This window comes from Mya arenaria, chromosome 3, assembly GCF_026914265.1.
Source record: "Mya arenaria isolate MELC-2E11 chromosome 3, ASM2691426v1".
Lineage (NCBI taxonomy): Eukaryota > Metazoa > Mollusca > Bivalvia > Myida > Myidae > Mya > Mya arenaria.
The window spans coordinates 92,852,863-92,862,184 of NC_069124.1; positions in this window are offsets into that span (position 1 = coordinate 92,852,863).

Sequence of the window (9,322 nt, forward strand, 5' to 3'; positions counted from 1 at the left end):
ATTCCATAATCGAAGATCTTTGCAACGATTCAATTTTATGCGAAACAATACAAGAATAGAAAATGTGAACAATTATTAATATCTTGGTGTATATATTACACCATTATGAATCTTTAACAAACCAAAATACACCTTGCAGAACTGGCCAAAAAAGCAGTACATCTTCTGTTTAAATAACTTAGATTTACCTATCAATCTTCAGCTTGAACTGTTCGTGTATAATGCAATGCGTCCCTCCGCTCAACTGTCAATACTTATGCGAATAACTAAAGAAACAAGCTCAGTAGCCAAAAGTTTAAACATAAACACAATGTTATATTTATAAATTTCACCCAAAACTTATTGATAGTAACCCTTGGTTCTCGTGCTTATTTTGTTACAATTTACCTTTAACCAAACATTGAGGCCAAACAATTACACATATTAGTTTTGCTGTATGTAGTGTTTATATATAATTGTTTTGTTTCATGAGTAAATCATCATGCATGTCAATGTTATAACGTGAGTGATAATATGTTTGTTTAATTAAAAAAAAACATGTCTTATTGTAAAGTTATGCGCTATACTATTCAGTCTATTGTTCAAAAGTGTACCTATATATTCATAATATATATCAATAACGAAACGACTTCTGATAATTACGTAAATACGGTACTGTTTTTTTAATATTTGTAAAACGTTACACCTGTATGACGTTTTTTTTTATCTAATACTTATGAATAATTATTATTTAACCTTAATAGTAATAAATCTTACTGTTCCCTTTAGGACTTTTCAATATCAATATATGTTTATGAAATGTAGTTAATTAGTTAATTCGTGTCGCATCTGTACATGTTTGTTTTGATACACTCATGTGTTATTCATGTTGTAGCAATTAATTGCTGTTGCGATATATTGATCTTCTGCGCAATAAAGGTAATTGTTGTAATTGGTGTTGTTGTTGGTAGCTTCCGGGAAGACCAGACTTTGGATTGCATTTGTAGGTGTTGGGGTCAGAGTCAATGACATGAAACTCAGGATGGTTTTTTTAACGATACTAAACACATTAAGCATTTAGTTAGAGCAATTTTGCATTTATGCCCCGTATAGTTTAAACATATTTTATACATCAGCGTGTACACACATAACATAAAGACAAACAGAAAACACATGTACAATCTAGAAAAGAATAAGAACGAAATATAGATATATCTTAAAAAGTTCTTCTCCAAACCATAGCAGAAGTACATATTTAATGACGGACATTTGTACAGCTTACAATGTAGATGACACAATGATATTGATATTTTTTAATTAGATCAAGTGGTAGTGTTTAATGTGATTAGGCTTTATTTAATATAATTAAATACTTAATGATGTTTCTACAGACATTGTACACAGACAAGTTAGTAGCTAAAATTTAAGCATTTCGTGTGATAAACAATGTTATAGTAAGCTTAGTTTATTTTCACTTATCGAATTCAAAAGTCGTCATATATGTTTGAGAACAGAATAAGAAGGTAAAGAGGATAAGAGAGAAGAAAGAGGGTAGGGTGGTTGGTTTAAATGAATTACTTTCAGTGCTTGTTCTTCACTGAGCCCTGATTGTTAGTGCTGAATATCACATGTTAACAGAAAGGAGACAAACACTGGGTGGAAATGATTATTAGTAGTAGGAAGTGACTGTCACTGGCTATCAAATCTTTTTGTCATTTGAATAAAGAGGTGAACTGCATCGAAGAGTGTCTTATTTTGTTCTTCTGTAAGGGCAGTGTCATCGTATATTAAATTGCCATGCGTAACGTCCGTCAAAGCCCCCACAGAGTTGAGCAGAAGTCTCCTTTGTTCAGTATAAAGGAGACAGATAAGATGATAATGATACTTTGTTTCCTGAACTCCACACGCAAAGAGGGATAAGGACACAATATGTTTAACAAAAAGGTGATGGTTCAATGAACTGCATTCGTTCCGTAAGTGAGAATGACCTGTAATCGACGTTTTCCATAATAAAACAGGGTATTTGGTTTGGAATTATCCGACCTAAGGTACGCTTTAAAACCAGAAACAGTGTCAATGTTTTGTGCTTCAGCTGGACGACTATTCCATGCTGAAATTGTTGAGGTAATGCATGAATTCATTTAAAGTGACATATGTGTATGAAAGCTCGAGATATTGGATGCGTTTCGAAGGGTCTTGTTGATGCTTGACCGACTGTCTGAGGAACCAAACTTGAAAAATAATCAGGAGAGAGACCCCTTTTCATTTTGTAAAAGAGTAAAAGCTTGTGTTTTTCACGCCTTGTTTCCAAGCTATCAAAGCCAGGTTCAATGTGAAGCAGACGCAGAGAAACAAGGCGAGTGCAACAAGTAACAAGGCGTTCGCATTCGTTTTGAATTTTGTCAAGATCATTTTTTTCATACTGTGTACAATTATTCCAGATGACATCCGCATACTCCAAGATTGGCCTAATAAAAGAAAGATAAATAACCACCAGAGACCTCGTATCCAGTTGATAGCGTTGACGTTTCATGATGTTAACACTAGACCAAGCTTTTTCTTTAATATAGTTAATGTGAGTATGCCAATTGCCTTCGTTAGAAATAAAACTACCCAGGTGTTTGTGAGATTCAACAAATGGGATATCAGTGTCAAACATGGACACATGCGCAAGAATGGGTTTGTTTCGTTTTCGAGATATGACCATTGATTCAGATTTGTTTGGGTTGAACTTGGGGAACTCCATCTTCAATTGATGCAGAAGTGGCTTCCGGAATAGCCACATACTGGCGCCTATTAGGTAGTTGGAAAACTAAGACAGTAAGTGACCACAAATGCCTGCTTTCTCGAGTTTATACAGTAGGCCACGATGCCATACTTGGTCAAATGCTTAACTTATATAAAAAAAAGTCAACTCGTATTTCAAGACCCTTCTTAACCGGTTTAAGGTATCTAAACAAATCAAAAATAGGGCAATGAAAACGTATGTTTTGATCTTGAAATGACTCTCCAACTCCCCTATGGACTAAGGAGTTTAAATTGGAAATAAATTAGATCGATAATTAAGGAAGAATTTTCTGTAAAGTGTGTTGGATCTGAAATGCATTGTTCAATGGAAAACTGTTGTGATAAAGAGTTGATTTTGCGCCCCGAACTATCGTGCGTATCTTTATTTCTAACCAGAGATACTCTAGCGCAATTAACTCCAAATCATTCCTTCTTTTAAAATTGATACCGTCTTTGATATAAGCCGCAACACCACCATATGAATCTCTTTGCCGATCACGCCAAACTGGTATGCACTGTGCTGTTTGTACAGTTGTGTGCTGTTCTATGTTTCTTGTTTGTGAATTTGTGTTCTATGTCTTTGTCGTTGCCCATTGCCACTAAACCGGGTTTATGTAGCTTTTTGCATATATATTGAGAAGCCAGAAATTATAATTTGGTCGTATGTGATTGCATCAGCTAACCAAGTTTCAGAAAAGGTAAGGATATCGAAAGAACTTAGTTCAGTTGACAATAAATCTAGTTTCGGTAGAAGACGCTGAATATTATAGTATATAATAGAAAGGTAGTTGGGACAACACAGAAAAGTTGAAAGATTAGTGGACATATCGTTTTGTGAACTACCAGGGGAAGTGTCGGGTCTTGAACTGGGAGCTGGATTAGGGTGAATATCGCCTGACAGTGAAAGAAAAATATGTAATCAAGTTAAAACTACCATGGCAAACATAAAGCACAAGCAATGTTTTGTGAAGCTTGCATTTGTACTAAACGTTTCACTTGCCGTGTGACATAATGTCCAATTGCACTTCGATCGCATACATTGATCAAATTTAACTTGGAATCGTTGACGTGCAAGAATACCTAAGTTAGATGTAGCTGTGAGATTTAACCTTAAAGAGTAAACATTACTTGCGTCGCTTGCTAAGCTCAGTAGGAGGAAAAGATTCACAGTCAGATGGAAACGGCCGTTGTACCTATATTGAGCATTTTGGACGACGTTTATTTTTGTTTGCCTATTCATGTAATTGAACTAACAAAAATGAGATATGCTAGTATTATCGGCGAAACAATGTTACAAACAAGGTACGACCATGAAGTGTCCAGAGCCATACCACCACTACACTGAGAGTGAAAGAAAGAGAGAGTACAAAGAAAGCAATAAGCATGTATATGAGTAATCATATGTTAGTGTGTATGGAGGACATATTATATCTGATTTTGTACCAATTAGGAAGAAAGTTGTCCTTGTTCATAGATCTATAAGAGGACGTTTGACAAAATATAAAGATAGCGTATAGTCTGAAGTACAATTAAACAGACGAAAATACTTATTGGATGTTGGAAGCGTAGTCAAGTATTTAATGTAAACAATAAAAAAAGGAATGCCCCGTTTAAAGGCTGATGTTTATTTTCCAACTCACTCCATTGCCCATATACAAAAGCTCGTTTCGTCGCATTGCGGTGCTTCTAGCAGTGATTCCTGATGATTCGAACTAGGATGGTGAATCGAAGGACAGTGTGTATTTCTTGAATGCAAATAGGCAAGAGTATCAACTTATTATTTTCTATTCACAGTTTGTTTGCAGGCGTAGAAAATCCCGACGTGTTTTCACGGAAAACGACAAAAGGACACACCAGTAGGGGCGGTACGCTTTCGAGGAAATTGACACGAGTTGATCCATGCCAAGCGTGAACCACTTGAAAAACCACTTCGACAACGCCGTGCTACCCTGGTTAAAACACTGTCCCTTCCTTCTGGGCGTTGGCTCCATATGAAGCACTTCTTGAACAGCTAATCAAACAGGAGTAAACCCAGCTGCCTTCGAACAGGAAAGCAATCCTCTTCGATCGCATCATAACCATATTAAATCTTATGAAGTAAGCGTGTCAGTTCAGTACAAATCCTTTCTTATACACGTTTTTTGCTTCATATGAAAATTTTTAATCTTGTACTCAAGTCAATCATCTTGTGATTAGCTTGCTGAACCCTTTAAAAGATTTAAAGGGAAAACTGCTGTTAGTATAAGTGTGTCCTTGAGTGCTTAGTATATAAGCCAAAGTCACTGTAATAACATGTCGATTGAACGCATTTAAAACAAAACCTCACACACGCTCGCCAGAGGTACATAATGTGTCAGCTAAAATTGTTTCTTACCTTTGCCTAAAGTGTAAACTCCCGTAGGACTTGCAAAACGTTCAGTTTTAATAAGGAATTGGAGAAGTCAGAAAGAATCAGGAAGGATTTATTATAAAGTGTATTAAATAAATTTAAAAAAAAATGCACATCAAGGGTCAGCCTAGTACGAACCCTTACTGTAAGAACATGTATTTTGAAAATAAAATATTGCTCTGAATGTTGCTAAAAGCAATATCACCTACCGACCAATGCTTCTTGTGTCAAAAGTTGCTTAAAGGATCAAGAGAACAAAACATAGTACATTTTATGACTAACCACTATTTCGTAATTGAGGTTTTGTCAGCATATGAAATTAAATTGAGATATGCACGCCACCAAATATCTGAATGACAAAACCATAAAATCACTGAGTACATTGCCGTTATTGTTTGTCTATAACAAGTTAAACTTTTGAAAAACAAAAGTGCTTTATACATTTATAAAAAATATAGTAATATACTAATAAGACTTTCGCTTGAAAAGTCTCTCCATGAATGCACTAACGACTTTACGGAATGTAAATACGGAGAGAGGATTATTGATCAGTTGCATTAAGCATCTCCAACGGCTGACGTTAGCTCCACTTCGATTCGAACATACCTATGTGCACATAGTTTGCTAACTATCAAGGTAACTGGTCTTCTGTTTGCCGGTCACATCACCAGATGTAAAGGCGATGAACACGAATGTTTGTGCTTTTAAACTATTGAATGGAATTAAATTGACATCATCGTGTAACCCAGTTGCCGAAAAAGACACGCTGAAACATTTCTTATACCCAAATCGTATATACTTAATTGTACAGCAAATTTTCATTGTTAGTGAACATTCGCAACAATTGCAGTTAACACGACGTGTGTTGTCATTCAAACATTCAATTGACCTATTAAAGGGTTATATATCATCAGTAAATCATTTAGCATTGTTTTACAACGAACTTGAGCTGTTACGGCCGGTCGAGATATAGAAAACAACTAATCAAATTGTGGTTCTCTATATTCAAATATCTCTTCAATCCGAACTCAAAATAGCTCGAATATCAGTGATACTTGTGAGTTCAATAGTTACGTGGGAGGATATATATCTACGATTTGGGTGAAACGAACTTATGCGTTGCAGCATGACAGTTTCCTTGGTTTTTCGTGTTTCCCCGAAGCGTGATGTAATCACACTTTAATTCAAGAATATGTCAATGAACCAAGATGGTCCATTTCTTTTATTAAACTAACACAGCTTTAAAGATTAATATGTCTTAATATATCTCTGTTTCCGTATCTCAGATCGATATATATATTTACTAAATTTGATTTATTTTAACTATTTTATCTGCATTTTTACCTATACTCAAATGAATGTTATCAAAACGTTAACTCCTACCTTAATTCGTGCTTCATTGTTTTTGCCGCGAAAAATTGAAAAATGCTTAACACCTGTCAAAATGACGACATTCAACCATGAACATAATTAAAATTGCAGAAACTTTCTGTTTGCTATAAGGATTTGTACAGTAAATATTTTCCATATATGTCATGAAAACAAATGCATGCACAGAAAGTCTCGTCCTGAAAACATGTTAAGTCACTTACCTAAACTCTTATTCACTGAATAAGAATTCAATAATCTTAACTGCACCTATTTGATATTTTGTCATTCACTTGATGTTTTCATTTAAGGAATCTTTCTTGCAATTCTGCGCTCTCATTAATGTTAAACATGGAAGAAAAATTGTTTTCGTCTTATGAGATGAACGTTTATCACGGAGGCAAACATGCAATTTTCAAAGAATAATTAATCATAAATGTGCCTTACATCCCACGCTAACGAACTGCCGGTTGCAGACTGCTAACGACCATTGCAGGAACGCCTGCATTGGCGAGAGCGCGAGTAATATGCATATTCATTATTTTGTTAATATTAACAAAAGATACATTCAACGCAACTCATTATATACATTCCTTCGTTACTTAGAGTTACCGTATGCATTCACAGTTCATAATACCTATATTCAATTTAATTAATTTATCTTATGTACTCATGAAAACGTATTATAACTTGATAAGGCTGCGAGAAACTTCGAAAAATGCTAGCAAAAATAATAAAAAATAAATTATAGAAACACATATACAAGAAACTAGTGATGCTTAGTGGACTTGAACCGAACGTTGCCGTTATCGCAGCCATTCTTTTTTTAGTTAAAAGGACGAATATTTTTACTGGAAAAATAGCTTAATATCAGCCTCGATCAATGTCAAGCGAAAAGTTCTGTCAGTGCTCTAATTAGAACATATTTGTATTATAAATATATTTATATCTGAAATTTGCTCTTTAAAGAAATAAACGATATTGCACTAATGAGCATTTTTGCTAGAAAATCTTCTTCACAATTTTTATCGGACATGTTAGTGTTGTTTGTAATATTGTCATATAGTTTGTTATTGGACTACTATACAGCCCCTGTGCTAAGCTAGGGTGTAGTGTGTAAAAATCAACAAATTTTGCATACTTGTACTATTTAACATGAAGTGTAAAAACGGTGAGGAGGACAATCCTAAGAGTCCATTTCTTTAGAAATCAACACCCTTTAAGGTGGATATTGAAATAACCTTAAAGTGTATGTAACCATACAATATTGTGTGTTTTTTAAACATAACTATGAAAGATGGGGATCTGATCTTTCATCAGCAGTCTTATATCACTGGTTTCCAGACATCTATGCAAAAATGGCTCATTCCAATAAACCAAGTTGTGAAACAGTCAATCTGTGGGAGAGCAGCTTTAAACATTAGTTTTTCTTGTACCAGATCAATATTCTGAATGCGCTTGGCCAGGTAGGAGACGAAGTGCCATATAATTTTCAAAATATGATGAAATAAACGTAAATATCAAATGCATTTTAATTGCTTTTTAAGAATTAATCAAAGAGATACAGAGAAAAAACAGATACACAGCTACGACCTTTGAAGTTTAAAAACATAACAAGGCTTAAGGTGGCATGATCTAGGCGTTGTAACCTGCAAAAGAGCTAAAATGTTTTGTGAGACAGAACCTGGTGAAAATTATGAACCACTAATGAAACAAGTTTTGAACGTTCCGAATGTGTACCCACAATGTGTAATAAAAGACGATTGAACTTGAAATTTGAATGATTGCGCCAGAATTGAAGGATACTGTTTCAGTAGGAAAACTCTCTAGGTGACATATTCATATTATAATCGATTTCAAACGCAAACAAGTGAACACGAAGAAGACAATACATTTAATAAATTAAGTGCATTTGTATTAGCTGAGTTGATTGAATGTATAGAAAGTTTCGAAAATACAGCGGTTGGAAATATTCATAAATGCAATATAAATGACCTCCCACACTTTATACAAATCGATTAAATTAACAAAGCTTCAATACAAAATACCCTCAACATCTCTGAAGGAAAGAAATATGGGAGACTTTTCATCTTTAAGGGACTATACAAATGGCAGAAATGTTATTTAGTCATTTGACTTTAAAGCAGGTAAAACATTTCTTAAAGCATAATAGTCATCAGTTAGTAATGAAGCTGAAGGTGATTCAGATGTTTGCCACTGCTGCATCAACAATTACTAAGCTGCTGATGTTCAACAGTGTTAAGTGTTTCGAGAAATACCTGTCTGTAATACATACATGACATAACATTGACCGTGAAAGATAAAATACTAAACCTTGGTCTCCTTATACATGCAAAGACTAGACATTGCATGGCAATGACCTGTCACATCATACAAAAAAGCGAAAACCCTATTCTACAGACAATGCCAAAGCAGTTTTAGAGTCATAACCAAACAAAAGTGGTATGGCTATCATACCTAAAAGGTGTAGTTTTACGCACAATTTTACGCACTTACACACATACATACGCACATACATACGCACAAACACACGCACGCACGCACACGCGCACTTGTTAAAAAAACCTACAATTTCTTATCGAATTGGAAATTAATTATATAAAATTAAAAAAACCAGGTGTGCTTGACTTAATTGGAATGGATACTTACGGTGTATTACGTAAAGAATGTGATGATTTTGTTCTGAAAGCAGAATTATTTGGTAAAGAACGGAAGAAAACGTATATATATATATAAAAGAACATTGAGTATCCATTCCCTTAAAATGTTCTTATCTTA